A 16829-nucleotide genomic window follows, 5' to 3' on the forward strand; every position below is an offset into this window, starting at 1 on the left:
ATTTGAACCACGGGACGAAAGATACTATCTCTCACACAGATGGCTTGGGCTGCTGACCTGCGAGGTGTCGTCCTCGCTGTAACGGACTTTTCCGTTTTGTTGTTTTTGTCTGCGAAGGTCAACCTGGTGGCTGCAGCTGTACCTGGCATCAACAACTCTCCCCTTCCTCAGCTCCCCTAAGGTCATTCTCCTCCCCTCTGATGTACCTTAATTATACCCCCACTTCTCCTCATGTGTCTCCAGCCCTCAGTAAGAGGGCGAAGATGTCGGTGTGTTTCTAGCGTGTTTCTGCAAGCAAAACTGACGGCCAAACTGTTAAAACACAGAACAGATCATAAGTCTTCCAAGACATCGTGTGTCTCTAGAACTCAATCCTTATGAATTCGTCAGAAGAGACTACTTGAAACACTCTGGAATGTGATCTTTATCAAACCAAGTCGTATAATGCGCAGTTATACCAATGCCCATTCTGGTGTTCTCATCCCATCCATATCCCAAGGGACCTTCACTTGTTATAAAATATTCCTCCTCTGACTTTACTCTCTATTTCCTGAACAAATACCATTGGTGTAATTTTCGTAAATTGAACAGTTGAAATTGAACTTTTATATCGAATTTACACAACCATAACAATGATTGCAAAACAAGACAAATGTATGTACGAAAACAATCTACAGAAGTTATTTTATTTTATCTTCCTACAACACTTGCAGGCTGCCACAAAGACAAAGAGTACCGGTACCTTAACCAAGAAGTCTTTCAGAAAAGGAGTTTTTAATATTTAAATGAAAAAAGGACTGCTTCAATGTGGTTGTTATGGTCTTTCAAAACATTTATGAAATTTCAGATTCACGTCTGAGATTTAATTTCTAACGAAAGCATAGCTTGTTAAATATATCGTCGTCTTCTACTGCTTTTCCCGCATTCGGTGGGACCGCGGGTGCTTACTGTGGAGAGCATGTGCACTTGGCCCCGTTTTACGGCCGGATACCCATTCTGACGCCAATCATATGTGTGCGTGTTTCTGAGGTGGCCGGTAGTGCGGTGTTTGTGTGGGAAGAGGAGTGTGTTGGGACAAACACATACACCTAGTCCTCTAGTCCGAGGAATTAGCCAGACGAGATTAAAATACCCGACCCCGCCGAGAATCGAACCGGGAACCCTCTGAATCGAAGGCTTTCACGCTGGCAATTCAGCCAAGGAGGCGGACTTGTAAAGCATATCTAACACAAATAAAATGAATAATTTAATAAATACATTTTGAACGGAGATTTTTAAATTATGTTTTGTATTTAATACAGGCCCTACCAATATGAGAGAGTGACGTTTTCAGAAGGTACAAGCAGTATAAAATTACCGAGCGAGTTGACCGTGCGGTTTGGGTCGCGTAGCCGTGAGCTTGCATTTGGGAGATGGTGGGTTCGAATCATACCGCCCGCAGCCCTGGAAATGGTTTTCTGTAGTTTCCCATTTTTACATCAGGCAAATGGCGGGGCTATACCTAAGTGAAAACCATGGATGCTACTATCCTGATCCTATCACTTCCCCATCATTGCGTCGCCGAAAACTTCGATGTGTTAGTGTGACGTAAAAAGAAACTAGCAAACACAGATCCGTAGAATATTTTAATTCAGGGTGTGCAAGGAATTTGTACCTCAGACTTTCAATTTGGAATGTTATTTCTTGGTGCTCATAGGGCGGAAAAAAATAATCGTAATCCACAGTTATAAAAATTTCAGTGTACGTAAGTCGTGTATAATTTTGACACACACTCACACACACAAAAATAAACCGCTGAAGCTGCTGCAACTTCCGTTGCCAGTATATCAATGCACTTGATTCTCAGTGGCAGATATCTGAGAATGAAAATTACTGAGTTGTTTAAGATATAAAGTACCACCATGTGAAACGACAGTCCTCTATCGCGTGACATAAATGATCGTGCGAACCAATCAAATAACGTAGCCATGCAAGTATCAGGTGCGGGTGATCTCTTTATACGAAACCAGACTCATTCATCCTACGACAGGAGAGCTGGAGAAGAAGTGAACGGGAAACGGTCCTTTGACAATTGGACTGTAGTAAAATTAGCGTAAAATCGACCACAAACTGTACCTTGCTCTTAAATTCCATACCAGCGAGACTGCACCAGGAGGATGTACGTGTTCGTTAAATTTTGCTGGTCATTAACGCTTGAAGCAGTCCAGTGTTTATCTGTATGGGCGCAGATTGCTGGGCCTGGGACACTTATTCCTCAGGGAAGAACGTTGCCTGGAGAGCTCTTCACGTGCAGTTCGTGCCAGACCGAATTCCGTGCTAATACTGGACATTTGAAACATATTTTCCTCAAAATTTACGACGCTTCTTTCCAGTCGGTATCAATAAGGATTTATTGGTCTCGGTGGTGAGATTATTTTCCACTTGCAACGTGTTAAATCCTATTTCTCAAGAGTTTGTAACCATAATTTATAAAGGGCGCTTAAGCAGGCTGGAGACACATATAGTAAACTGCTTGGTGGTGATGATTATTATTTTAAGGGAAAGCGCACCCTGTTAACACTGATCAGAAGTGAAAAAGGAAGACGTCCGAACCCTCTAAAATGAAGCCATCGGCTAAAGAAAGTGAACGGTTAACGAGGGCGCGAAAGTGAAAGTCTCCCTAGGCGTCACAAATCTAAATCATTGGAGTGAGAAGATAAGAATTCACCAAAAGAACTCGAGAACAGACTCCTAATTCGATCTACTACATGTCATCTACAGTATTTTGAACACTTCGAGTCTGTCCAAGCTTCAAATATTTTAACATAGTTTTCTTGGACTTAAGGTGGACCAAATGTCCAAACACTCCCAAGACACTGTTATTCCAAGTTCTTTAGGCTGTTTCTGACCAGGAAAAGTATTCCGGAGGTGTGGTAGCTGAGTGGCATCGCTACTGGATTTACGGTAAGGCGGCCGCTGTTCCAGTCCCAAATTTTTGAAATGAAATTTCGCACCCCTACATTATGATTCATTCAGTTCCTAGAAACTAACTCTGTGTCTATATTCTTGACAAAACTGGTTTAGTGTTTAGTTTACACCACTGGAGTTCGTGGCTACCTACCCCAAGTCATTCTACTTTATTTGAAACTCAAAACCGTATACAAACTTACTTTGCACGGCTGGTTGCTGCCAAAGATACGACGAAATACAAGACTCTACAGATATCACAAATTCAGTTACGTCTCATATCCAAGCCGAGTGCAAAACCACACTTTCATTAGTCATGCACAAAGTCGCCTCGCGCAGCTGCATCCATTCCAGGTATGAATGAATACAACATTTTTGTATTTCACTATTCGATACTTTTAAGAAGATCTATCGAACTGACCTTTCTAACTTTAAACTCCAAACTGTCAAAGCTTCATTGAACGTCGTATTTCATAAAACCTGCAAACAGGAGAGAGAGAGAGAGAGAGAGAGAGAGAGAGAGAGAGAGAGAGAGAGAGAGAGAGAGAGAGAGAGAGAGAGAGAGAGAGAGAGAGAGAGTGTGACATAGTCACTGGCTTCCCACCAAGGCGATCGTGGTTCGCATCCCGGACAATTCACGTAGGATTTTTGAAACGAAATGTCACCTCCCTGTGGTTCCGATTCCACATAAATCTGGAGTTCCCGTGGTCATGATCACGATATTAAGTCACATAGCGTGCTTGCCTTTTTTCAAATTTTATTTTTAGTGTTCGCCGTCAACAGGAATGGTCAGGGTACTTGTAAAGCATTTCTTGAACGGGATACAGAGGTTTCATTAACTTTCTGTTCATTTAACTTACCTTACAAAATGATTGAGAGGTTCCGCTTTTCTCTATTTGGAGCAACTGATTAAAAACATATCTACACAGTTTTACTGCGAGATGTCAAGCTCTCAATACAGCCAGTGTGTAATGAAAATCCACAGCCTGTTTCCAGTCATTCGACCGGGTCAGGAATCAGGATAGGAATTGTGCCGGCTAAGCCTGTCGCACTTCTCTGGAGCAGTGATTAATGAATGACAGATTAAATGATATTGGAGAATGTTGCTGGAATGAAATATGACAGGGAAAACCGGAGTACCCGGAGAAAAACCTGCCCCGCCTCCGCTTTGTCCAGCACAAATCTCACATGGAGTGACCGGGATCTGAACCACGGAACCCAGCGGTGAGAGGCCGGCGCGCTGCCGCCTGATCTCTCCCAGTGTGTAATACGTACCATATAATGTGGTGCTATTCAAGCCTTTCATAACAAGGCATTCTAAATCTCTCTTATTGACCCTTGACACCCTTAACGAGTCTTTTAAACAATAATTTAAATTGCAGATGTCAGAGTGCGCTTTTAGCATCTCCTATGTTTGTTTTATGCATTGCTTGGGATCATCATGGTAAGGTGATCCCAAAGGGACCATTAGAAAAACATTAGAAATACATCAGTACATCCCAGTTTGTTTCATATCTGATATGTATCATCCTTCAGTCCTTACCTACTGCAAGGAAACCTGCTCCCTCGCCAAGAACCAGTATTGATCCCCTCCTAGCGGAGTAAGTACATTTGACAACTTTTCCCCTGGCTCACCAAGCAACTGCCTGTTTATTGTATGTCCAACGTACCAAGCAACGCCATTATTACTCTCTGTAGTGCTAATACTGCTCTCAGACAAATAAGAACGCCTTACATACTACTTATTGGCATGAGGAAGAAGATCAAGAGAACCTCAAAACCAAAGGTTGACAGGTCACCGTCCAGCTAACTGGTACATTACATTTCGATACTACTGTGACTTCAGTAAGTCTAACTTTTCGCTTTCGGCGTTAATGTACGTTTAGGGTATAATTTATAAAACTATATTTGAGAATAGACAGCCCAAGAAATTACTCAGAATAGACGCTGAACATTTTCTTGGCCAGTGAGTGCTTTAAAATGAGGTCTCATAATTATAGGCCTTTAACGTAATGCCATACCGTACTGTGCATTGTACCTTTTGTATTTACACGTTTCTAACTGTTAGTGATTCAGTTCAAGTAGGCCTACTGCACTGTCAATCTGCATGTTCAAAGTAGCTTTAGAACTAAGCTTTTGATTTGGAAGAATGCAGTGAATAATAGGCCTATTTGTGGTTTCCATTTACTTTTGATTCGTCGAATCTGTTACCAGTATTCATTTTTAAGGTTTACTAAGGCAAAGAATGCAAGCATGTAGTTGTACATGATTATTAATTTCGTGATCACATACATAGGACCTCCCGTTTTACGTAGAATTCGAATAATCATTATTTCTAAAATCCCAAATGCACCGGCCGAGATTTAGTGAGATGTCAGTGATGATTTCACTCGGCGCAGTGATGATTTCACTCGGCTACTGCGCCCCCTAAGACTCATTAATAAAGGAGTGAGTTATTTGGCTGATGTACATACATACGTAAAACTGGACATTCTTTGCCTGTGTAACATTTTACTTTTCACATTTTCTAAGGCTGTTGGGTTATCCTGCGCAAGTTTTCTATGACAAAAATGCCGGGCTGAGTGCTGCAGACGGTTGAGGCGCTGGCCTTCTGAACCCAACTTGGCAGGTTCGATCCTGGCTCAGTCCGGTGGTATTAGAAAATGCTCGAACACGTCGGTCTCGTGTCGGTACATTTACTGGCACGTAAAAGAACTCTTGCGGTACAATATTCCGGCACCTCGGTATCTCCGAAAACCGCCCAGAAAAGTAGTTAGTGGGACGAAAAGACATTAACATTATTATCCTATGAAAATATGTTACTAGTTCGATTCGTTTTTGTCCAAAGCAGCGTCGGCGGTAAACTGTCGCCCTAATATTTGTTAACGGGGAGATCGAAGAGTAATCTGTAGGTCAAGACTTTAACTGTAAAAAGTGGTAAGGGGAGAAACCACAGAAAAGTTTATTCTAATACGGGCTTCAGTGTAATTTGATCTTTCCCTTGCGTTTATCTGCCCTTTGTTATGTTCAGCAGCGAGACAGGGAGATAAAGTATCGATCTGGATGAGTGCTTTAAAATGATGAACATTCTGTTCAACACCTCGGCCTTTAACGTGATGCCATATCCGTACTGTGTATTGTACCTTTTGTATTTAAAATCGTCATTTCTGAAATTATACTAGTCCGGCCCTTTGCCTGAATGGTTAGTGTACTAGCCCCGGGTTCGATTCCCGGCTGGGTCAGAGATTTTAACCGAGTATGGTTAATTCCTTTGATTCGGGGACAGCGCATTCTTGTATTCCAAAACGTTCATACACACATAACATATCACACGACCAACCACCATATAAACACGCAATTTAGTGAATACATCCCTCCACATACAGTTGGTGTCAGGAAGGGCAGCCGGCAGTAAAAGTAGGCCAAATCCACTTTTCTTTCCGATCATGCCCTTTGTTAAATTCAAGTGCATATGAAGTACAGACAGCACAGTAACACAGGCATTAGGGATACAGCTAATTGCAGAGAGATGATGACTACCATAACATTAATCATGAATCAGACTGTACATTTTTAATTGCAAGCCATGAGTTACGTAGAACAGTGAATACAATAATGTGTTAAGCCTAAACGGACCCCGTAAGGTGGGTAATGTCAATAACATTACCAATGACTGTCCACCGCATAGCTAATACTTCCACCGAGCTCGATAGCTGCAGTCGCTTAAGTGTGGCCAGTATCCAGTATTCGGGAGATAGTAGGTTCGAACCCCACTGTCGGCAGCCCTGAAAGTGGTTTTCCGTGGTTTCCCATTTTCACACCAGGCAAATGCTGGGGCTGTACCTTAATTAAGGCCACGGCCGCTTCCTTCCCACTCCTAGCCCTTTCCCGTTCCATCGTCGCCATAAGACCTATCCGTGTCGGTGCGACGTAAAGCAACTTAAAAAAAAAAAAAAAGCTAATACTTCCTCGACTGTCGCGGAAATAGTAACGCGTCTATGGAGCGGGATTCAACTATCCTTATTAGTGCTGGCCCAGTGATACATCAATTCAACAGTCGCGTTGAAATAATTTTCACGAGGAATAAATTCCGTTACTCCACATAGCAGTGGGATGCAATACAAACCATACAACTTGGCGCTAAAATATCAGCCTTTTAATTCGTATCTTCGGAATAAAAATATTCTAAAATGTCTTATCAATTGGGGAAGGGCATAGCTCTGTTGAGGGAGCGCCAGTTCCAGGAAAATGTCCTGAACCACGGAAGGAAAGAATGCTCTGTGTCACAGGACGGATGTTAGTACAATATCAAGAGTTAACAATAGTAGGTGGAGATGGCTAGTTAAATGTCCACTTAGTAGAGCATGGGAGTGGAGACATGTCTGCTTTCTACTGTACTTCCGCAGTTCTGATTCTGAATGAGTGGTAACCTTTCACTCAAAAGGCATCGTATTTCTAAAGCCATTCGTTGCAATAGACCACTTTGTCCGTGAAGTCCAGAATTTGGAGAGTCGATTGGTTAACACAATGCTACAGTGATGTAAATCAATCCCTCGAGCACATTTGTACGCCTGAATCATCTAAGGTTTAATAGATTATACGCAAAATACTGTTTTGGCGAAATTTGACCAGATGAAGAGAGAGAGAGAGAGAGAGAGCGTGATGAGACATCTTAAGGCACTAAGGACTTGTTTAATTGGTTTTTAAGAGAAGTGTAGGAGGCAACAACAACAGTAGTAGAAGACCAATAATAATAATAATAATAATAATAATAATAATAATAATAATAACAATAATAATAATAATAATAACTCAAGGTCCTGCAATTTGTAAAGTCAATTACCAATACTCGGGCTACAGAATAGCACTATACAGTAGAGTTGAAAGTCAGCATTCGGACTGAGAATGGAATCAGTTCCAAGTTATTTCAAATGTTTGCGGTGAGGTAACGGTTTATCCCGCCATTGTATTCAAATTGAATAGGCTGGGTATTGTAATAGGCTTTAAAGGCTGCTATAGAAGTAACTATACCATCGAATTGTTTGTCGTGGTAATGTAATCAAGTGTGACCTTGATAAAGATTGGAACAGAATTAAGCAGCTGCTTGCTCTTGGCTTTGACAAGTGCCGCTTCCACTTCAGAAGTGTGCTGCGTGCGCCCTAAGTTAGTACCTTCTGCGCGTATTACATGTACAGAACACTGGAGTGTCCGAGGCGGGATGTCACCACGAGAAACCGGTAATTTCCTTATAAAGCAGGCAGGCAAACGCATGCTATAGGGGCTCACGTACAACAGGTGGACCTCTGCAGCTCAATATTGCCAACTTTGGGGTTTTACCCCTAAATGTAGGAGGATTTAGTCGTCCCAAAGGGAAAGTTGGCGGCGGGGAATACAAGAATCAGGGAATATTTTAGGGGAAACATTATTTTTGAGAAATTTTGAGGGGGCTATGGGAATGACATAATTATTTATTTCACTGTTATAACACCCTTGGGTCCCTAGTATGTTTATTATATCTTGAGGTTTATTTTTTTGCTGTTCTGGCCAGCCTGCTGCAGCCTTCATTCATTCAAGTTGTCCAACCGACAAGTCGCAAGTCAGAGAAACATATGCATGGTTCAATGATATGAGACCGACCGCAGAGGTGTAGCAAGTAGGAATGAAGCAGGAATGCTCCAGAGAAGATTTAGCATATCTCTAATTACCAATTTCTGTACTCTCAATCTGTTTGATCGCCTACTCTGGATGAACGGGTGTGATGTTTCAGTGAATGCGTTGCTAGCTCTCCATTCACCCACAATTCGACTCCCGATCAGTGCATCTTAGATTCTAGTTCGACTTCAATGTAAAACTGTAGGTTCACGATAACGAGTTTTAAAGGTAGAATAAAAAAAGGAATATTTTTAAATTTCTGGCAATGCCTATACATAGACGAGTTAGAATACACTTCAATCAAAAAAGTTATGTGGGAATACATTATTCGTGGCAGATTCAAAAGCAGGGGGATGGTAGAGCGCTGGCCCTCCGAGGCCAACTTGGCAGGTTCGATCCTGGCTCAGTCCGGTGGTAATTGAAGGTGATAAAACGCCAGCCTCGTGTCAGTAGATTTATCGGCACGTAAAAGAACTCTTGCGGGTCAAAATTCCGGCACCTCGGCGTCTCCGGAAAACGTAAAAGTAGTTCGTGGGACGTAAAAACCATTATTATTATTATTATTATTATTATTATTATTATTATTATTATTAAAAGCAGGGAAATGCATTCATAATTCTGAACATCCGCCGATATGATTACGCAGTCGAGCATTTGTAGTGTGAGAGGACAGGACGCTCGATTCCGCACAATGTTGCAGGACCACGTATTTTGAAAGGGAAAAAATGTACGTTGGACCTTCCTGTATACATTGCCGGGTGGCGTAGTGGAAGATCGGCAGCCCTGGAACTCAGTAGAATGTCAGTGGGTTGTTATTATTATTATTATTATTATTATTATTATTATTATTATTATTATTTTCCTTAAATTGTACAAGTGCAATGTAGAGATGGTAGATGGAGAAAGGATAAGCCCCACATACACGAAAGTGCCTCCATCCCCACATGAATGTTTACATAAACCCTACACACTCCAAACACTGTACTTGCATTGTAGGCCTAAATGAATGGGAAAACACCGTTGATATGTTTCGTACTGACAGGGAACTGATTAGTTGGCCCTCATGGACACTTACAGTTCGAAATATTTGGTACTGCTCACACAGTAAAGGGTCGTATGTTTATATTTAAAATGACCGGTTAAAGTTAATGTTGGGATCTCAATGCGTTTCAAAATACTCCTAAAACGCTTCCGCAGATTCCAAGTTGTCAGAGAGCATACACAAAATACAATTAATAATAGTAATCAAGAAGATGGGTAATAACTGGTGATGGTCATTAAGAGAAGCCGAAGTTCTAAAAACTGTTCCGGAACAGGGTCCTTGATCGTGCCATTATATCTATTCAGCTAGCCACAATAAGAAGCCTACGCGAGCAGACTGTATTTTTTTTTCAAGTAAACAATTAAGAATATTATTACTATTTCAAATTACGGTGCTGAATATGAGGAAAGTTAGTCTCTTGACCAAGAAACACACGAAAAACATACCTTTAACATATGACAGGCATCAGCATGAATAGAACGGTACTGTATTATTAGCATTCACATCACATGTATGTATGTATGTATGTATGTATGTATGTATGTATTGCAAACACATCGTTAATGATGCTGAATGTGGAGCGGAAGTCTACGAATTGTCAGGAGAAGCTGAACAGGCTACGGGTATCTTAACTGTGAGGAACCACAAGATATTCTTGTGGGACAGGAAAGGGATAGGAGTGGGAAGGAAGCGGCCGTGGCCTTAATTAAGGTGTAAAAATGGGAAACCACGGAAAACCATTTTCAGGGCTGCTGACAATGGGATTCGAACCTACTATCTCCCGAATACTGGGTACTGGCCGCACTTATGCGACTGCAGCTATCGAGCTCGGTGAATGATATTCTAAAATGAAGTTCTGCCGAAGATACAAGTACGAAATGAAGTATATTGTTGCAGATCGCACCTAATGACATGGGTATCAACAATCTTTAGGACGAGTGAACGGGAATGCCAAGAAATGTTTATTCAAGAGATGCATGTAGACTATTTTTCACGAAAATCATACTTTGAGATGAAATTTCAGCAACATTTTAAAAACAGAAATGTACTTGTTTGATGTGGTGTCTGAAACCAGGTCGCTCCTACCTATCACTGGGAAGCTGCATCCTTGGCAAAGGACAAACAACTACTATCTTAAATGCATTTCAGTTCCAAACCCTGAGGCTGATGAATAAATAAATCTCAATGTGCTAAACTGAATCTACGATGTTGATAGTCGTATCACCCTCTCATTTTGACGCTTAAGATGAGAAGGATGTGCAGGTACTAGCCCACTGTAAGCAAGCAGCAGCAGTAGCAGAGAACTAGTACTACACCTCTTATTGAAGCACGCAGCAGATGATGTACAGTTTTTCTGAGTGCAACCCTCTTGTAAAAGGGATGGTCAGAAGCCACACAATGCAGACGGATATCTTACACATCTCCTGTTACATGCAGTTCGTCTCGGTCATGAGCAACTCCGTTCCGGCTCGTCGCTTGGTCGGCCGACCATTAAGCGCAGCCCGTGCTCTCCTCAAGGCGCGAAGGGATAGCTTTACACTAGAGTGGCGTAACAATTACTATCCACTATTTTATCAAACACTGGACAAGATTTTTTGAGATGTAAAATTAAATGACCAGATTCGAACGGCGATCACCTCGGTGGGTAGCCTAATTTTTAATTAATTCATCTTATTTTGTGAAAGATCCCCTGAGCTTGAGCTCTGCAAACCACAATATAGATTTTTAAATACATGTACATTTAAACATGTTAACTAAAACTCTTTCTCTTTAAGTCTTTCAAAGATTACCAACAGGCGATCCTTTACCGATTATAAAAGCTGTAACAGGATAATAATAATAATAATATTAATGTAAACTCGTGTTCCCGTACATCCGTATTCAGGCGCATCCCGAATGGAGGCGAACTGCATGTAGAATTTTAGTCATATTGGCCCTATCAACCCTTCTAGCATTCTTAAAACTCTGGTGCCGGGTTGAAATAAAATGAAATGTCGTATGGCTTTTAGTGCCGGGATATCCCAGGACGGGTTCGGCTCGCCAGGTGCAGGTCTTTATATTTGACACCCGTAGGCGACCTGCGCGTCGTGATGAGGATGAAATGATGATGAAGACTACACATACACCCAGCCCCCGTGCCATTGGAATTAACCAATTAAGGTTAAAATCCCCGACCCGGCCGGGAATCGAACCCGGGACCCTCTGAAACGAAGGCCAGTACGCTGACCGTTCAGCCAACGAGTCGGACGGTGCCGGGTTGAGTGGCTCAGACGGTTGAGGTGCTGGCCTTCTGACCCCAACTTGGCAGGTTCTATCCTGGCTCAGTCCGATGGTATTTGAAGGTGCTCAAATACGTCAGCCTCGTGTCGGTAGATTTATTGGCACGTAAAAGAACTCTTGCGGGACTAAATTTCGGCACTTCGGATTCTCCGAAAACAGTAAAATTAGTAAATGGGACGTAAAGCAAATTGTTATTATTAAAACTCTGGCAGTTCCGGGAATCGAACCCAGGCCACCCAGAACGGCAGTCAGTAGTGCTAACCGTTATACAGTACTACGTAGGCGAAAATAATAATAATCTATATCCAACTGCCATTATTTCAGTTGCATTTTTTCTCTCCGTGTACTTTTTATCATAGTCCAATGAAACATATTCCAAAGCAAGAATGAATTATTGATTGCGATTTTGAAGTTCACGATCCGTGCCAAAATTTCCTCTTCCAGACTTTCAGCTTGAGTTGTCAAGTGTTGTACATGTTCAAGTTAACAAGCAAGTACGTTTTTATAAGTACCACGTTGATTAAATTAAAGAAGTCCAAGAACCTGGATCAGCCTGTTTTTTTCTAATTTAGCTAATGGACAAAGCTCACGAGGCATAAGGGATTTCACATCGTAGAGCAGCAATGAAATTATAACCTTTCCTAAGCAATAACTAATTCCCTCCGTTGCAACATTACTTCTCAACATAAATCTCCAAATTCTAAGGAACATAGAATACATTTAATCTTATCACTTGTGATAACCACGAAAAACAGTCGTCGCTTTCGAATGTTGAAATCACGTGCCGGTATGACATTTTTCAATTTCCTTGGCGGCGTAGGTAACTCGAAACAAGCGGAGTGTATTACAATCTCTTATAAGGCCAATCTGTCCTGCCTTCACATATTCGTGATTGCGTGCTAGGGCGACACACGAACCTTTATACTCTTTTTCTTTTTGAAAACCGTCCCGCCCCCTACTTCATATGTGAACACAGAGCTCAAAGGAATACAGAAAGAATCCCAGGCCCTAACAGTTAAGAGACCGCACACCCACTAAACCGGTTTCTTAACTGGCAGCAGACAGAATACGCCGCATCAGTATTAAGGAACTTGCGATTATCGGCCCAGCCATTTCTCCCCACAAACATCTAAATAGATTGGTGTTACACCTAACGACTGTAGCTATTTTTATACAGTATAAAGTTTTAATGCGTTCCGTATTATTTCCAGGTTTCCAAAACCACTCATGACTAAGTGAAACGAGAGGTAAGGGTAATGTTATGTTAACTTTGGTAGGCTATTGTTTGAAATATTCTAAATGCGTGGTTTCAAACTTTTAAACCATAAAATCAAGGGTAACGGAGTCACATCCCAGAAATTAGTGGAAACGTTATCTTACGGAAATGGTGCTTAAAGAACACCGGCTTAAAAAGCAAGGTCCTGAATAATTACGCGGCTATCATAATTAAATCACGTTTCTTTGTCGATTAGTTTTAAGTGTTGTTACAAATTAGTTTCGTTTTCTGAAATACATTTATTCGTTAGGGACCTCAACATTATCTCAGTCGAGATTTATCACCAGTATCTTACCTGCTTTCTTTTTTTTAAAATGTAATATCCTGTTGAAAAAGGGAACTTGTAGAACAAAACTTAATTTCGCGATAGAACTTCACTTCACTGACAATAGACAACCTTAACGTACGAGCACACCTCTCGAGCTGAGGAGCAACCACTGACTGCCGGTTGCCTCTCCGCGCCGTTACGAGCCCACCGCGTCATCTGATTCGCTCTGCCCACCGGCCAATGAGAGCGCGGTCCTACAGTGTCGTCACTTGGCGCGTTATCAAGGTTATGTCATACTCAAAACGCAGCCACAGTGCGTTATTATTGCATTCAGAGCTCCAATGAAGGGCTACTAATTATCGTCGGCTGGGTATGGAATGCGTACAATCCAGCTCACTGACATTTGTGATACGTACTAACCAAAGTATGTTGTTTGACCAGCACAAACAATAATAATTATAATATAGTAATAATAATATATGTATGTTGGGTATTCCGCCCAAAGACCGGTTTGATCCTCTACAGCTCCACCAACAGCTGTCATAAATAGCCTAGGTGTCACTAAAGAGGCATACTAGGGAAATGAGGAGTGAGGTAGTTTCCCGTTGCTTTCCTCACTGAGCCAGAAGTTGCTATTACATATCAGTCTGCCAAGCCCACTGAAATGCATGAACCAACTGACCCTATGAGCAATATTTTCATCTATTCATAACAGGGACTGGCTGCATAAGGAATGGTACTACTACTACTACTACTACTACTACTACTACTACTACTACTACTACTACTACTACTAATAATAATAATAATAATAATAATAATAATCATCATCATCATCATCAGAAAGTCAGTTCAATCCTTCTTACTCTTGGAGGTCCGCTCATTTAACTAGAGTAGCAGCTCTTCGATCTTGCATTAATTAGATTATGTAGATAAACTGAAACGCATATCGTGAGTTTACGAGCAAAATATATTAAGTCAAACATCTTACTTTTGAGAAAAATTGGTTAGAACTTTTTCACAGTCTTTCCATTGGTGGTATTCTCAGAACAATAATAATATGCAAGTGATAAATTATCTATCTATCTATCTATCTATCTATCTGTCCGGCTCCATGGCTAAATGGTTAGTGTGCTGGCCTTTGGTCACAGGGGTCCCGGGTTCGATTCCCTACACGGTTGGGAATTTTAACCATCATTGGTTAATTTCGCTGGCACGGGGGCTGGGTGTATGTGTCGTCTTCATCATTTCATCCTCATCACGACGCACAGGTCGCCTACGGGAGTCATATCGAAAGACCTGCACCTAGCTGCCGAACATGTCCTCGGACACTCCCGGCACTAAAAGCCATACGCCATTTCATGTTTATCTATCTATCTATCTATCTATCTATCAAGTTGATAAATAGATAGATTGATAGACATGATAATCTTTGGTTTTTTCCGTGTCAAAAGAAATAGACTTTGCTCTGCGTCTTCAGGGGTTGCGTTCACAAAATACTACTCTCCAACTCTGAGTAAACTCAGAGTTCACTCTATCCCTTCACAAAAGTAAAGAGACTGCGGTTGTCTCCTTCTCACTCCTAGCCGTTTCCTACCCCGTCGTCGCCATAAGAACTGTGTCTTCGCGACGTAAAATAAATTGTAAAAAAAAATTAAAAAATAAATCACTGGGTAAACAGGTGAAAATGATGCTGGGCAGAATAGGGATGGGAGAGTTTTAGGATTTTTTTTTCTTTTTTTGCTAGTTGCTTTACGTCGCACCGACACAGATAGGTCTTATGGCGACGATGGGACAAGGAAGTGCTAGGAGTGGTCAGGAAGCGGCCGTGGCCTTGATTAAGGTACAGCCCCAGCATTTGCCTGGTGTAAAAATGGGAAACCACGGAAAACCATTTTCAGGGCTGCCGACAGTGGGGTTCGAACCTACTATCTCCCGAATACTGGATACTGGCCGAACTTAAGCGACTGCAGCTATCGAGCTCGGTATTTTTAGGATAAAGAGATTCAGAACGAAGCCAATAAAATGAGTAAGAAAGTAACTTATTTTAGTGAAAGATATTGAGAAGCAGATGATCATGGCGGAATGTAAGACCAAAAGGACACTACTAGAATTCTGCGACATTATCCAATGAAAGTTGTCAATAAAGAAACAATAGAAGGACATCTATTGAGATTATGTAAGCAACTCGCTTAGGGTCAAATATCTGGGTCGTGAATATATAGCAAAATTAGAAAGAAAGAAAGAAAGAAAGAATTCCTGGCAATCATAACATTAGTAATCAAAGATTGGATCACATAGGGAAGTATAGCAACGTGTGTATTTTTAAAAATGTGGCAAAATAAGTATTAACTTAGCCAATGAAGGTTAAGATACATATTTGTCCTAGAATATATAACACTGTAGAACATCTAGGACAAAAAGTAGTGATTTGTAAAATCCTATGAATCCTTATTTGGTTTAATTAAAAGGTTTATTATTAAGCAATTCAGTTTCATTAAGAAACAATCAAATTAATGTATCAGAACGATGGATTTCATTAAATGAATACTCTTTCACAGTTTCAGTTGATCCTGAACTAGGGGACGTGAGTATTTTATTGCGTTGTGGTCACATCAAGTGCATTTTAAAATTTGTTCATACACATATCATGACCTGCTTTCACTAGCATTGCAGTCTTGTTCTCCACGCACTAATTGGGATATTTCTTGAGGGATCAAAGCTTGTGGCCTGCAATTAAATAATCTGTTAAATGTTTATGCTATTGCCAAACCTGTACAGCCACGATTCACTTCACTGTGCGTGTTCCCTCTTCTCCTGGGACAAGTCCACTATTTGTTCAGTGTTAACGTAGCAGTTCATCCTAGGGCTCTCTAAAGACTAGGTATGCTCGACCGCCATTATGGTTCATTCCTGCACTACGTTAGTAAGGCAATTGGCCGCCCAGTCTTATATATCCCTCTTTCTTACTGTTCTCGACGCTAGAAAATAATGCTAAACTAACATACTGTAAAAATACTCGTTCTCAGTATTACTCAAACGATTACTCAACGTAAATATCAGTATATTTCGTACCTTATTGAGTAACTTTACTCGAGACCGTGATTGTAAAAGCAACGCCGTTGGTAATTTTCCTTTTAATAAACAAACAAAATAGGGATGTACTCTCACCGGAGAAATATTAGAAAAAGTAGCTTAACAATAAATCGTTTTTTATTATTATATTATTCATAAGTAGATAGGTTGTTCGAAAGCTATGCGCCACGGTACCGTCTAATCAAATGAGGGACATCTTAAATCGTGGAATTTGATGTGGTAATCGGTCAGTGTTGAAGATATATAAATTGTGATAGAAGATTTGGTAC

General features: G+C 41.1%; 1 protein-coding gene across 1 annotated transcript in view; it reads right to left on the minus strand.

The window, feature by feature from the left end:
* uzip (unzipped) overlaps window positions 1-13625 on the minus strand; it is an 82098-nt gene extending 68473 nt beyond the window's left edge. Inside the window, exon 1 of the mRNA XM_067145463.2 lies at window positions 13492-13625. The gene's annotated coding sequence lies outside the window, so the exon portion shown is untranslated. The remainder of the gene's footprint in view (window positions 1-13491) is intronic.
* Between the last annotated feature and the right edge of the window lie 3204 nt (window positions 13626-16829).

The sequence above is a fragment of the Anabrus simplex genome, chromosome 4, assembly GCF_040414725.1.
Source record: "Anabrus simplex isolate iqAnaSimp1 chromosome 4, ASM4041472v1, whole genome shotgun sequence".
In the NCBI taxonomy this organism is placed as follows: Eukaryota; Metazoa; Arthropoda; class Insecta; order Orthoptera; family Tettigoniidae; genus Anabrus; species Anabrus simplex.